We start from the raw sequence: 16,375 nt of genomic DNA on the forward strand, positions 1-16,375 counted from the left end.
TGCAGGCTCCTCCCTGCCCGGACCCTGGTCAGGGGTCATGCAGGAGGCAATGAATCTATGTGTTTCTCTCACATTGATATTTCTCCCTGTCTTTCCCTCTTTCTTCCACTCTAAAAATCAACGGGAAAATAAATTTGGAGGACCCATAGGAAGGGGTACATTGTGCAATGACCCGCACAACACCATCCTTGTATCTGCTTAATTAACCCAGACAGGAAAGGTAGCCTGGGCTTTAGAGGGTGGACACTGACCTACACCTTAATTCACCACACTCTTCAAATCAGGGGACAGTGAGATAAGGACTCTCCTGACCTCAGAACAGACTTGAAAAGGTTAAGAAAATAGGAAGGACACTTCTGCGAATTCCTACTTGGTTCCTGTTTATTTTTCTTTTCCAGGAAAGTCCTCGCTTGTGAAATTCTAATGCTTTGGATAGATATTCAGAAATTCCTAGACCTCGTCCTTGAAGATATCTTTGGCTTCCTCAATGGCAATTCCTATGTGAGGCTTGTGGTCCTGAGATCAGAGCCAGGTCTCACGGGGTGGGGGTGAGGGGGCCTCCCACCACGCAGGACATTAGTGGTTGTTCTTGCCGCAGCTCACATTGCTTATCTTTGAAATCCGTTAAGTGAGGTCCCAGATCCTTTGCTACCTGAGCCATAATCCCCAGTGCAGGTTATACCTTGTATTTCTCAACTCCAAGTGTCCTTGCACTCAGGGAGCAGGAGGGGAGATTTCTTCTAAATTTTTAGGAGACACTGTGGACGAAAGGGGCCACATGCTAACCTGACAAGCTCAGGGAAGACCTGCATGGTGGTCTTGCAAACTCAGAGACCTAAAGTCACCACAAAGGATGGTCTGAAATTAAACTTTAATTAAAAGCACTTATGCTGGGTAGTCACCTCCTAGGCCAGTATCTTCACTGACAAGGTCAACCTTTACCTTAACTGAACCTATCAGTCTTTTTGCATCTATGATAACATGCTTGCTGGGTGCCAGGACAGATACCACAAATTCCTTCACTGTTATCATGTCAATTGTTCCTAGGGATTCCCGCCCCCCCTTACCCCCCCCCCCCCCCCGCCTTTGCTTTCTCCCACCTCTCTAATCTCTAATCTATCATCAATGTATTTCATGTAACCCATCTATGATCCCTCCTTTGGTTGCAATGTACAAAAATAGACGAAAACCTGCCATTCTTTGGAGCATTATCTCAATCCCTTGAGGTTCTGCCTCCCGGCAATTGTCGACAGTTTGGCTCAAATAAACTCACAAAAATTCTTTACAGGTTTGAATGTTTTTCACGTTAACAAAACTCATAGCAAAACATGTCCAGACTCAATTGTAATTGATTTAGTCAAATAGTGTAAACAGATAGAACAAGTTAGCTCTTCTTGAAATCTAGTAGATTTGAGGCAGCCGTCTTCCTTACACGATGGCTGTAGGCAAAGCGCTGAAATCACTCCTCAACTGCTCGCCTTGGCACATCCACCGTTTTTTTAATAACTTACTGCCACTCCCTCCCTCTTATCAGTGGGAAAATGGTGACGGTTGTGGAACAGAAGCTATAGGCTGATGATGTTCTATGAAGCTGAGCACATCAATTTTAAGGTCTATGGACTTTACACATCATGTCCCAAAAGTCCTCCTTCTTATCTCAGAGCATGCTAGCCCAGCATAGAGGAATTCCACATTTACTCATTATTGATTGACTCAGGATCGTTGGCTCTAAGGGGCAAACTCTACTCCTTCCTGCTCTTAGTTCTTTTCACATTATGCTGAGAAAACAAAGGGAGGTATGCAAATTGTATGATTCTATGTATATGAAGTTCTAGAATCAACAAAACTAGTCAAGGGATAGAAATCAAGTCTCCTGGGACTGGCTGGGGAGGACTGGCTGCAATGGGGCACAGGGAACTTTCAAGGTTGTTGAATGTTTTGTATCTTGACAGGTAGAAACATTTTTCAAAGCTCATCAAACTGTTTACTTAACTGTATGTGTTTTATTATATATACACTAGAGGCCCAATACAAGAAATTTGTGCAAGGGGCTCCGAGCCCTCCCCGCCCCCCCCCCACGCCCCCCCACCCTCCACGTCGTCTGGAATGTTGTCCGGAAGGTTGTTTGGTCTAATTAGCATATTATGCTTTTTTTATTATAGATTATATCTCAATAAATTTGATTTTGTTCTCTTTAATGCCTTTGAAATTTTTCATAAGTATCACATCATTCTATATTAAACTTCCTGATAATTACCTTTCAAATCAGGGCCACACTTGAAATTTAATCCTCTTGCATCTTTTGTGCATGTCTTTGATATCTGAGTTTATTCGAGTGTTTACTAGGCTGCCAAATGTGTCTCTTGAGATAACTCCCTTTTCCTCCTATCCAACACCATCCTTGTCTGCAAGATCCAGAATTCATTTTGAAGCACTTCTTCCAAACACTTGTCACCTTCTCTTTGGAGTCTCTGTCCAGGGAATCCTACCATTTATCAAAAATGTTACATCTGTCCTACCAAAGTCTAGGATATATACCTAATCACATCAGACTCTCCCTGGCTATCATGAACCCTAAGAAACTCATCATGTTTTTCCTACGAGTTCATGCCACATTCACTTCTCTGACCAGTTCCTTCTTGTGTCCAGCATTTGGAGCTTGCTTCCTCCACATTCTGAGAAAATGTCCACTTAGAAGAATTGCTGGGCCCTGGAGCATGGTATTTTTAGACAGAAATAAAAGTAGAGGTAGTAATGACCCCTTCCCTTATTATATGAGACATCTAAGGTCGTAAGGGCTGAGGTGTTTGGAATCAATAGAAATACATATCTATAATAATAAAAGGGTAATATGATAATTAGACCAGATGTCATTCTGGACATCCTTCCTGACAAAGCTGGGGCAGAGGGAGGGCAACCAGCCTGGGTCCTGGGTGCCTTCCAGCGGCCGGAGGAGGGAAGCCCGGGTCCCGGGTGCTGAAGGGAAGCTGGTGCCGGCAGCCAGGGGAAGGAAGGCTTACTCTTGCACATATTTTCGTGCATCAGGCCTCTAGTGTGTATATATAATATTTACGGTATATTTATAGCATTTATAAAATATAATATAAACATGTGTATTGTGGATGAAAGAGGCCACATGCTGACCTGACAAGCTCAGGGAAGACCTGCATGGCGGTCGTGCAAACTCAGAGATCTACGTAATCACAAAGGATGGTCTGAAGTGAAAAGCAGTTACGGTGGGTAGTTAGTCCTCACTGACAAGGTCAGCCCTTACCTTCACTGAGCCTGTCTGTCTTTTTGCATCTGTGATAACATATCCTTGAAATGTCTGGGTAACTTGTAACTTCCCTTTTTCTGAACCCTTTGGGTTCCTTCATTGTTATAGTTATCAGGTTAACTGTTGACTGTTGACTATCCTGCACCCACCTAAGTATGTGTCTATCATTTTACTTTTTATCCAGTCCCAGGGGTTTTCCCACTTTGCTTTCTCCCACCTCACTAATCTATCACCAATGGGTTTCATGTAACCCACCTATATCCCCTCCTTTGATTGCAATCTATAAAAATAGATGAAAACCTGCCATTCTCTGGAGCACTATCCCATTCCACTGAGGTACTGCTTCCCAGCAATTGTCGACATTTTGGCTCAAATAAACTCACAAAAATCTTTACAGGTTTCAATGTTTTTATGTTAACAGTATATATACATGCATATATATAGACATATAGATAGACTAGAGGCCAGGTGCACGAAATTCGTGCACGGAGCGGGGTTGTCCCTCAGCCCAGCCTGTACCCTCTCCAATCTGGGACCCCTCAAGGGATGTCCGACTGCCCGTTTAGGCCCGATCCCAAGGTGGGATCGGGCCTAAACGGGCAGTCGGACATCCCTCTCACAATCTAGGACTGCTGGCTCCCAACTGCTTGCCTGCCTGCCTTCCTGATTGCCCCTAACAACTTCTGCCTGCCAGCCTGATCACCCCCTAACCACTCTGCTGCCAGCCTGTTTGCCCCCAACTTCCCTCTGCCAGCCTGGTCACCCCTAACTGCCCTCTCCTGCAGGGTTGATCACCTCCAACTGCCCTCCCTTGCAGGCCTGGTCTCTCTCAACTGCCCTCCCTTGCAGGCCTGGTCCTTCTCAACTGCCCTCCCTTGCAGGCCGGGTGCCTCCCAACTTCCCTCTCCTGATGTCCATCTTGTGGTGGCCATCTTGTGTCCACATGGGGGCAGGATCTTTGACCACATGGGGGCAGCTATATTGTGTGTTGCAGTGATGATCAATCTGCATATTACTCTTTTATTAGATAGGATAGAGGCCTGGTACAGGGGTGGGGGCCAGCTGGTTTGTCCCTGATCAGGGTGGGGTTCCCTTGGGGTGTGGGGCGGCCTGAGCAAGGGGCCTGTGGTGGTTTGCAGGCTGGCCATGCCCCCTGGTAACCCAAGAGGAAGCCCTGGTATCTGAAATTTATTTTCCTTCTACAATTGAAACTTTGTAACCTGAAGCGGAGCCAAGCCTGGGGCTCCCTCCGCGGCCGGCAGCCATTTCTGTTGGGGTTATAATTGAAACTTTGTTGCCTTAAGCGGGTGGGCCCGGCCAGGGTGTGCAGAAAGCTTTGCTTCCCCTGTTGCCGGGGACAACCCTGGCCTGCTCTCTCAAGCTCCGTTCTGCCTCCATTTCTGTTTGAATTTGTTTACCTTCTATAATTGAAACTTTGTAGCTTGAGTGGAGGCTTAGGCCTGGCAAGGGCAGGCGGAAAGCTTGGCTTCCTCTGTTACCTAGGAAACCTTGCTCTCCGTGGCTGTAACCATCTTGGTTGGGTTAATTTGCATACTCGCTATGATTGGATGGTGGGCATGGCTTATGGGTGTGGCTTGTGGGTGTGTCGGAGGTATGGTCAATTTGCATATTTGTCTATTATTAGGTAGGCTAATTCCTGGGATAATTTTTTTTATTTTTTAATGTATAACAAAAGGATTTATTGAACTTGTATGCATGCATATAAGCATAACCAATGGACACAAGACACTGGGGGGTGGGGTGAGGGCATGTGCTGGGGGTAGGGGAGGCTGGGGGAAGGTCAATGGGGAAAAAAAGGAGACATATGTACTACTATTTGTAATACTTTAAACAATAAAATAAACTTTTTTAACAAAAGGATTTATTGAGAATTTCTAAATGTATACATCTCTACTTTATTATACATAATGCAAGGTCCTGCTTCTCCAACTAGGGTGACTATATCCCCAGGAACATGCAGTAGAAGGCTACAGTGGGCCAAGTTCACAGGACAGGTCAGATCTCACAGGAATGATTTACGTTGTGGGACACAATATAAAAACGTTTTTGTACTGAAACATCTGTAGACAACTTAGCAGAGTAAAATAGGAAATGCACCACATTTTTAAAATCAAGTACATAACTTCAAAGAAATTTCGCACTAGGTGTTCCTTTCTGCCAATGCAGTGAAAAGGTGGGAGGCAGGGAAGGGACCACAGCTACCCTGTTTTTGTGTAATCTGTGAAACTCTTTTAACAGAGAGATGCATTATTCAGGAATCCAATAACAAGTTGAAAGGATCCTATACACTGAGTGGACAGATTATTATGATCTCTGAACACATAATAATCTGGCCACTCAGTGTATATTCTATATAATAAAAGACTAATATGCAAATTGTCCCCTCGACCAGGAGTTCGACCAGCAGGCAGGCCAGCCAACCTCCCATGTCCCCTCCCCCTGGCCAGGCTGGCCGGACCCCACCCATGCACAAATTCATGCACCGGGCCTCCAATATGTATATACTGAGTGGCCAGATTATTATGCGTTCAGAGATCATAGTAGTCTGGCCACTCAGTGTATAATAAAAGGGTAATATGCAAATTGATCCTAACAGTGGCATGACGGGGAATGACCGGTCGCTAAGAGGCACCCTGACCACCAGGGGGCAGATGCTCAATGCAGGAACTGCCCCCTGGTGTTCCCAGACTGTGAGAGGGCGCAGGCCGGGCTGAGGACACCCCCCGCCCCAGTGCATGAATTTTCATGCACCAGGCCTCTAGGTTAGAGATAAGAAAGGCATTAGGGTAGGGTCCATGGGGAAGGATTGCATATGTGACAGATGGAGCCAGCTCCAAACCGCTAGATTGTTTATCTTACAAGGACAGGAAGCAGCAGAACGTTACAAGAGAAGGAGGGAGCACTATTCTTCAAACTTTGTAGGACAAGAACCTGGAGAATTTCAGCTTGCCCTTTGGGGTATCAAAATCAGACACATGGTGGACACCTGCCTGCTGCCTCCCTTTGTCTGTTTCTGAGTGTGAAGACCAGGAAGATGGGATGTGGAGGAGACAGGCCCAACCTCTTGTGCCTTCTGACCTGGAGCCTGGACACAGGTAGAAATGGCTGGTTCAGCCTCACCAGCTGGTGTCCCTGGCCTGGGGTGACCGTGATTCCACGGCCCGCACACGGAGCGTGTTACAAAGAGAGGCAGCATCTGGCACCAGCCACAGAGACGTGAGCACATGAGCATGTCGGTTTGATTTCCCGGATACTACGACAGGAACCCAAAACCACTGTGCTCCTCTCCACTCCCCACGCCTCCCCTGAATTCTCCATTCCCAGGTACACTCTTCAAAACCACACCAGGGAATTTGATGTGAAGTATCTTGATTAGCACCGGAATGAAAATTAAGCCACTCGGGCAATGGGTCCGTAAGACCTCTGTGTTATTTCTTACAACGGCACATCAATCTACAATGATCTCAAAAAGAAAGTGTAATTGAAAAAAAATCAGGCTACTCAGAATGTACTGTGACTGGAGGAAAGAAATAACCCCCACTCCTCCACAAAAGAAAGCCCCACCCTGAACATCAACTTTTGGGTTTGACCAACTTCCTCAGTCAAGCTCTACCTATATATAGATACCATTTGGTGCCTCGTGGAAGGTCCAGCAACAGAAAACGACACCTGTTTCTGCCTTCTCCTTCCCCTTACCAACGTGACGAGTTCCTTAAAGGCCACTGTAGAAGCACATGTATACGTCTGGCAGTCCAACCAAACTGCTGAGAAGTGTTTGCTCCGGAAAGGGGAACAGGGCTGCACCCAGACAGAGAGGAAGATACACCCTTCACCACAGACCCTTTCGGACTTTTGGATTTTACATTGTGTGTACATATTACCTAGTCCAAAAATATCACTCCCCAGATCTTACACATCCTTTGACGGTCTAGCACAGTGGTTCTCAACCTTTCTAATGCCGCGACCCTTTAATGCAGTTCCTCATGTTGTCGCGACCCACAGGTTGAGAACCGCTGCTGTAGAGCCTAAGACCATCGGAAAACACAGATATTTACATTACGATTCATTAACAGTAGCAAAATTACAATTATGAAGTAGCAACGAAAATAATTTTATGGTTGGGGGTCACCACAACATGAGGAACTGTATTAAAGGGCCGCGGCATTAGAAAGGTTGCGAACCACTGGCAAACATCACCTTGTCTATAAGCATTTTCCAGTCAGAATTCATCCTCTCCGGTTCCACAGACCAACGGTTCTCAGTTGAAAAACCTGAGAGCTTGTTTTAAAAATGCCCATGCTCAGGCCCTGGCCGGTGTTCTTTTTTTTTTTTTTTTTTTTTTTTTTTTTTAAATATATTTTATTGATTTTTTACAGAGAGGAAGGGAGAGGGATAGAGAGCTAGAAACATCAATGAGAGAGAAACATCGACCAGCTGCCTCCTGCACACCCCCCACCGGGGATGTGCCCGCAACCAAGGTACATGCCCTTGACCGGAATCGAACCTGGGACCCTTCAGTCCGCAGACCGATGCTCTATCCACTGAGCCAAACCGGTTTTGGCCTGGCCGGTGTTCTTAGTGGTTAGAGAGTCAGCCTCCGCATCGAAGGGTCCCAGGTTTGATTCCCGGCCAAGGCCAACCCATCTATATGTCTCTCTCACATGGATGTTTCTCTCTCTCCCCCTGTCCCTCTCTCCCTTCCACTCTCTCTCTGAAAAGCAATGGAAAAAATATCCTCGGATGAGGATTAACAACAACAACAACAACAACAACAACAACAAAACCAAGCTCAGCCTCTCCCCCATTCCCACACCAACAGATTGAGAATCTCAGAGGGAATGGGGGTCAGGATGGGGGTTTTTTTTTTAGGGTGGTTTTTTAAAAAAAACACACCCTCAGGTAATGTTCAATTTTACTCAGGATCCAGAACTTCTGCCCTGACACTTTACGGAGCCAAGATTCAAGCACTCACCCTAAAAGTAAACACTGAATAATTGGTTACAAAAAAATACTTTCACACCTTTTATCTCATTTTGTCTTCAGAACAATTCTATGAGCTGGGCAGCGATGCCTGGAAGTGGAAAGGGAACAGAAGTGTTACTTGAGCTTTTCAGTTCTGTATTTCTTTGTGTCTGACCATCTACCCTGAGAAGAAAACCAGATTTCACACCCACACCCATATCTCAGCACCACCCTTTGCACACACAGGTGGTGTTCAACTGCAATTTATCAGCGAAGTGAAAAGTGAGTAGTCTGGCAGGGAGTGTTTCTCAGTCCTCCAGAGCTCCTGGCGGCTCACCTTCCTGAAAGCGTCTTCAGATCACGAGGAGGAGTTTATCTCCCTGTGGCTCTAACTGCCTATTTATTCCTCTCAAAATCACCTCAGGTGCATGCTCACAATGCAGATTCCTGGGCCCTGGGCTTACAGAACCAGGATTTCTGGGAATGACATTCAGGGATACCTATTTTTGTATTTTTGAATGTGTATGTGGTAATAAAATATACATAATATGAAGGTCACCTTCTTAACCATTTAAAAAAAATTTTTTTTTTTTAATTTCAGAGAGAAAGAGAGAGAAACATCAACTATGAGAGAGAATCATTGATTGGCTGCCCCTGCACGCCCCATTTTGGGGATTGAGCCAGCAACCTGGGCATTTGCCCTGACCGGGAATCAAACTGTGACCTCCTGGTTCATAGGTCGATGCTCAACCACTGAGCCACACTGGCCAGGCCTCTTAACCATTTTTAAGTGCACAGTTGAGTGTCATTAAGTACATACACATTGTTCTTCACCCATCATCACCATTTCTTCAGAACTTTTTCATCTTCTCAAACTAAAACTCTGTACCCATTAAGCAATAACTCCCCATTACCCTCTCCCCAAGTCCCTGACAACCTGCATTTTACTTTCTTGTCTCTGGATTTGACCACATGAGATACCTCACATATATGGAATTACACAGTGTTTGTCTTTTTGTAACTGGCTTATGACACTTAGCATAATGTCTTCAAGGTTCATCCACACTGTACCATACAGCAGGATTTTCTTTTTAAGGCTGAATAATATTTCATTTTATGTATATGCCACATTTTGCTTATGCATTCATCCATTGAAGAACATCTAGGTTGCTTTCACTTCCTGACTATTGTGAATAAGCTACATGGAAGTGCAAATAGCTTTTTGAAATCCTGATTTCAATTTTTAAAAGTATGTCTACCAAAAAGTAGGATTACTGGGTCATTGGTAATTCTATTTTTATTTTTTTGAGGAACCTCCATACTGTTTTTCATGGTGGCTAAACCATTCATCTTACATGATTCACACCAACAATAAGCAAGGGTTCTGATTTCTTCACATCCTTGTGTCAGCACTTGGAATTTCCCTTTCTTCCTCTCTCTCTCTCTCTCTCTCTCTCTCTCTCTCTCTCTCTCTCTCTCTCTTTTCCTTCCTTCTTTCCTTTCTCTTTCTTTCTCTCTCTCTCTCTCTCCCTTCCTTCCTCTTTCTTCCTTCCTTCCTTCCTTCTTTCCTTCCTTCCTTCCTTCCTTCTTTCCTTTCTTTCTTTCTTTCTTTCTTTCTTTCTTTCTTTCTTTCTTTCTTTCTTTCTTTCTTTCTTTCATTTTGATTGTAGCTATCCTGGAGGATGTAAGGTGATATCCCACTTGGCTTATATGTAAATTTCCCTGATGATTAGTGATGTTGAGCATCTTTTTATATGCTTGATGACTATTTTTATATCTTTGGAGAAATGTCTATTCAAGTTCTTTGCCCATTTTTAATCAGGTTGTTTGTTTGTTTTTTGTTATTGAGTTGTAGGGGTTCTTTATATACTCTAGATATTAACCACTTATCAGATTATGATCTGCAAATATTTTCTCCCAATTCCATATGTTTCCTTTCTATTCTGTTGGTTGTTCCATTTGCTGCACAGAAGTTTTAAAGTTTGATATATTCACAACTGTCTATTTTTACTTTTGTTGCCTATGCTTTTGGCATTATAACAAGAAATCATTACCAAATACAATGTCATAATGTTTGACATTATGTTTTCTTCTAAAAGTTTTATAGTTTCAGGTCTTACTTTAGGTCTTTAATCCATTTTGAATTAATTTTTGTATATGGTGTAAGGTAAGGGTCTAACTTCATTTTTTTGCACGTGAATATCCAGTTTTTCCAACATCATTTATTGAAGAGACTAACCTTTTCCCATTGTGGTGTCTTGGAACCCATATTGAAAATAATTTGACCATATATGTGAGAGTTTATTTTTGTGTTGTGTACCCTATTCTATTGGTCTATATATCTGCCTATATACTAGTACCATATTGTTTTGATTACTATAGCTTTGTAATATGTTATTAAGTCAGAAAGTGTAAGGCCTACGGCCTTGTTTTTCTTTCTCAAGATGGTTTTGGCTATTCAGGGTGCTTTGAGATTTCATATGAATTTTAGGATGGATTTTATATTTCTGAAAAACATGCCACTAGCATTTTGATAATTTCTTGAGATATAGTTTGTTTGTTGATTTGAGATCTTTCTTCCTTTTTAATATAGGGAGTTTCCAATATAAAACTTCTGTCTGAGATGTTTTTCTGCATCCCATAAATGTTGATATGTTTATATTTTGTTTTCCTTTGTCTCAAGATATTTTATAATTTCCCTTGTGATTTACTCTTTGACCCATTGGTTCAAGAGCTACAGAGGTGTAAATACTATGGGAACACAGAGAAGCATGAATTGTAAGTTTAAGTAGGAAGATGTCTCACATTTAGGGCAAAAAAAAAAAAAAAGGAAGGATGTTTGGAAGGTGTGTGTGTGTGTGTGTGTGTGTGTGTGTGTGTGTGTGTGTGTATTGATTTTAGAGAGAGAGACAGGGAGAGGGAGAGACAGAGAGACAGAGATGTGAGAGAGAAACATCAATGGGTTGCCTTCCATACATGCCCTAACCAGGGATCAAACTGGCAACCTGGATATGTGCCCTGTTCAGGGAATCAAACCTGTGACCCTTCGGTGTACAGGATGATGCTCCAGCCAACTGAGCCACACAGGCCAGGCTTGGGAGATTTTTAAATAAAATTCCAGATGGTAAATATTTTAGGCTCTACAAGGCCAGGCAATATCTGTTCAGCTACTAAACTCTGCTACTGTAGCACAAAAGCAGATGCAGAAAACGTAAACAAATAGGCATAGCTGTGATCTAATAAAACTTAATTTATAAAAACAAGAAGGCAGCCATGTTTATAGACCTCTCCAAAATTAAAGGGGGCAATTAAACCAAGGATGTGATCAGATTTTTGTTATAAAAAGACTACTCTGGGCAATGTAGAGTTTATGTTCTCATACCGTTTTCCTTGGAGTAGCTGAAAGAAAAATGCACCATGGTGGGCCAATGGACCTTGGATTTTGTAAGATGAGAATAATGAGTCCGGGGATTTTCACATAACTCTCTCACTCTCTTTTCCTGTCCCTCATTCCACGCACCCTCCCAATTCCACTTCCTCCTATATATTCTATCTGTCCCCATTTTGAGTATAGAGTTGCCAGATTTAGCAAATAAAAACCCATGATGCTCAGTTAAATTGAAATGTCAGATAAACAATAAACTTTCAGTATATCTCATGCAATATTTGAGACATACTTGTACTAAAAATGCGTTCATTGTTTACCTCAAATTCAAATTTAACTAGGCATTCTATATTTTATCTGTCAATGCTACCAATGGGCCCTTTCAGTCTAAGTTTCTCAGATTCCTAAGGCAACACAAGAGGACAGAGATCAGCCCAGCCACAGTGACTGAGTGGTTGAGCAACAACCTATGAACCAGGAGGTCATGGTTCAATTTCTGGTCAGGGCATATGCCCGAGTTGCAAGCTCGATCCCAGATCAAGCAGGAGGCAGCCGATCAACGATTCTCTCTCATCATTGATGTTTCTATCTCTCTCTCTCTCCCTCTCCCTTCCTCTCTGAAATCAATAAAGATATTTTTTTTAAAAAAAAAGGACAGAGATCAGGGAAGCCTGATGTGTAGATTGGGTTGTGGCTGATGGACATGTGGGCAGCAGCTAGGAATGGAAGAGACAGTGAAGTGAGGCCTAGTAAAGTGAGTATCAAGGTAGATTCCAGCCAAGCCAGAGGTTGAGGGGAACGGGATGCTGGTGAGAGGTTGCTGAGAGACCTGTGGAAGGTGGGCTGGGTCAGGAAGTGAACAAGAGTAGGTAGATGCGTTGGCTTTTACAATCTCGTCCACTCAAATAGAGCTTTACCACTTTACCAAAGTTGTTTCCATTGACTCTCACAGGAACCTTTCAAGAGGGCATGACTATTAGTAGTCAATGGTCTCACTTAAAAATGGGAAAACCAAAGACTCACATAGATCAGGCAAGTTCCATTACTTAACCCAAGTTAATGGCCCTTCTGAGACTCAGATAAGGCCTTTTGGCTGACCTTCACTTCCCTTACCTTCTGAAAATGTGTTCTATGGTCAAAGACATTAATGATAATAGTAAGAAGAAGCAATACCAGCTAACATTTATTGAGGACTCACCTTGTGCCAGACCTTGTTCTAAGTGCTTTGTATATTTAACTCACTTATTTATTTTTTCTTCTTTTTCATTTTGTTTTGTTAATCCTCACCTGAGGATATTTTTTCATTGATATTTTATTTTTATTTTTTTTAAATATATTTTATTGATTTTTTACAGAGAGGAAGAGAGAGGGATAGAGAATTAGAAACATCGATGAGAGAGAATCATCGATCAGCTGCCTCTTGCACACCCCCTACTGGGGATGTGCCCGCAACCAAGGTACATGCCCCTGACCGGAATCGAACCTGGGACCCTTCAGTCCGCAAACTGACGCTCTATCCACTGAGCCAAACCGGTTTTGGCTCCATTGATATTTTAGAAAGAGTGGAAGAGAGAGAAAAAGATAGAGAGAAACATCAATGTGAGAGAAACACATCAATTGGTTGCCTCCTGCACACACCCTGATAAGGCCTGGCGGGGGAGTAACCTGCAACCAAGGTACATGCCCTTGACCAGAATGGAACCCGGGACCCTTTGGTTCTCAGGCCAACACTCTATCCAAACCAGCTAGGGCTAACTCACTTTTTTCTCACAGTATTATTTTGAGGCAGGTATTGTTATGATCCCTATTTAACTAGCACAGAGAAATCGAGCAACTAGCTCAAGATAAGAACAAGAATCCAGATCTAGTCATTTCAGTTCAAGAACCTAAGTATCTGATAAAGACTTGCTCCTTCACCAAACTTCATCAGACTCCTCGGAGTCCTCTTCCCGACTAGGCCTTAACCTTGGTTCCTCCTGAGTCCAGTTGTAATAAGAATCTTGATAGGTCAATTTAGAGAGAATCCCCTACCCTTGATGAAGATCAAATTTCTCATCCCCAACCCTTGGTATCTCATCATCTTGTCCTATCTTAATTAAGATTCCCATTAAGTTGGTTTAGCAAGATTCCCCCTACCCTTAACTTCTTCTCTTAGCACGTTTCCATCCACTGACCTCCTCAGTATGCTCACTGGCTGTACTAATAAATCCCCAGCTGTCTTTGCTGTATTCAAAGTTGAGTTCCATCTCTCATTCCTATTGTAATAGTCTTGACACCTTTGCAATAGTCCTGAATTAAGTCCTCCTTACCATTTAACAAGCGTCCGATTAAACTTTTCTTTACTACACCTAACCACTGGATATGCTGCTTCTTCAGGTCAGAGTGTGGAAGGTGTGCGGAATTAGAGGTGTGGGGAAGGAAAGCAGAGTTAGCACGAAATGAGATAAGCTGGGTGACAGACCATCTCATTCTTCCCAGACTCCTCTGCCTTTTCATGTCTTAGCACAAGCTGTCACTGAAATGACCTTACTGCTATTCCCATGCCCCCTAATCCCAAACTCCTATGCACCCTTCATCATCTATTCAGATATCACTAGACAGAGGTGACTGCCACTTTCCTAGGTAGTGTTTAGAACTCCTTTCTCTGAGCTGCAGACTTCTCTCTTTATGCCTGTATTAGAGGACTGCATTGCCATCATTTACAAATCTGTCTCCCTTAATAGGTGGTGTAGTCTTCCACACGAGGGTCATACCACCTTTAACCCTAAATTTAAGACTCTTAAAACAATGACTAATTCTCAGTGGCTTCCACAATAGAAGCTTACTGTGAATTTCAAGAGACAGTTCTTGATCTGAAGGAGGGTTTCCATGTTGTCATTTAAAACCCCAAGACTCCTGTCCAAGCTGCTGTGTGTCTCAGTTGGTTAGAGCATCGTCCAGTACACCAAAAGGTGGCGGGTTCTATTCCACTCAAGGCACGTGCAAGAAGCAACATCCATCTCTCACTCTTTTGCTCTCTCTCTCTCTCTCTCTCTCTCTCTCGCTCTCTCTCTCTAAAAAGCACTAAAAACATATCCTCAGGTGAAGATTAAAAAACAACAACAAGCTCCTTTCATCTTATGGCTCCACCTTCCCTTGAAGTTCTCTGCATTCAACTGGAAGATGAGGAAAGGTGATGAAGGATTGCATGTGGAAGCTTTTTATGAACCTGCTTGGAAGTAGCACTCTTTTTTAATTTTTTTAAATAAATCTTTATTGTTCAGATTATTACAGGTGTTCCTCTTTTTATTTCCCCTTAGCTCCCTTCCACCTTATTTCCACCACGACCCCCCACCCCATGCCCTTACCCCCCGCCACTGTCTTCATCCATAGGTGTAAGATTTTTGTCCAATCTCTTCTCACACCCCCTTCCCCCTGAGAATTGTCAGTCCACTCCCTTTCTATGTCCCTGATTCTATTATATTCATCAGTCCATTCTGTTCATCAGATTTTTTATGCACTTGATTTTTAGATTCACTTGTTGGTAGGTATGTATTTGTTGTCACTTTGTTGTTCATAATTTTTATCTTTACCTTTTTCTTCTTCTTCCTCTTCTTAAAGAATACCCTTCAGCATTTCATATAATACTGGTTTGGTGGTGATGAACTCCTTTAGCTTTTTCTTCTCTGTGAAGCTCTTTATCCGACCTTCAATTCTGAATGATAGCTTTGCTGGGTAGAGTAATCTTGGTTATAGGTTCTTGCTGTTCATCACTTTGAATATTTCTTGCCACTCCCTTCTGGCCTGCATAGCTTCTGTTGAGAAATCAGCTGACAGTCATATGGGTACTCCCTTGTAGGTAACTAACTGTTTTTCTCTTGCTGCTTTTAATATTATCTCTTTGTCTTTTGCCCTTGGCATTTTAATTATGATGTGTCTTGGTGTGGTCCTCTTTGGATTCCTCTTGTTTGGGGTTCTCTGCACTTCCTGGACTTGTAAGTCTATTTCTTTCACCAGGTAGGGAAAGTTTTCTGTCATTATTTCTTCAAATAGGTTTTTAATATTTTGCTCTCTCTCTTCTTCTGGCACCCCAAGAATTCAGATGTTGGTATGCTTAAAGTTGTCCCAGAGGCTCCTTACACTATCTTCATATTTTTGGATTATTTTTGTTTTTCTGGTTGGGTGTTTTTTGTTTCCTCATATTTAAGATCTTTGGTTTGATTCTTGGGGTGCTTTGATCTACAGTTGAATTTCTGTATATTCTTTATTTCAGACAGTGTATGCTTAATTTCTTACTGGTCCTTTTCCATTTTTTTGGCATTCTCATTAAGGTCCTTGAAGGTCTCACTAAGCTCCTCGGAGGTCTCATCAAGTTTCTCGGTGGTTTTTGGAAGATTCTTGAGTAACCTTATAAATGTGGTTTTGAACTCTATGTCCAGTAGTTTGCTTTCCTCCATTTCTTTCATTTGTGACATGTTTCTTTGTCTCCACATTTTGGCTGCTTCCCTGTGTTGATGGAGTGGTTTGGTGACCAGTGGGTCAGCCTATCACCTGAGGTGGACACTCTTGGTGCACCCCTTTGCGGGCTGAGTGCAAAGTCTTGGTGTAGTTAAGCCTTAATTGCTATTGGTACACTGGGAGGAATTGACCTCCAGGCCAATTGGCTGTGAGGATCCACTGTGTCTATAATGGAAGAACTGCTGTGCTGGAGACACGCTTATGGGGCAGAACTTGCTTCAGTGGGGCTTTGG

This window comes from Eptesicus fuscus, chromosome 2 (assembly GCF_027574615.1).
Source record: "Eptesicus fuscus isolate TK198812 chromosome 2, DD_ASM_mEF_20220401, whole genome shotgun sequence".
Classification (NCBI taxonomy): Eukaryota; Metazoa; Chordata; class Mammalia; order Chiroptera; family Vespertilionidae; genus Eptesicus; species Eptesicus fuscus.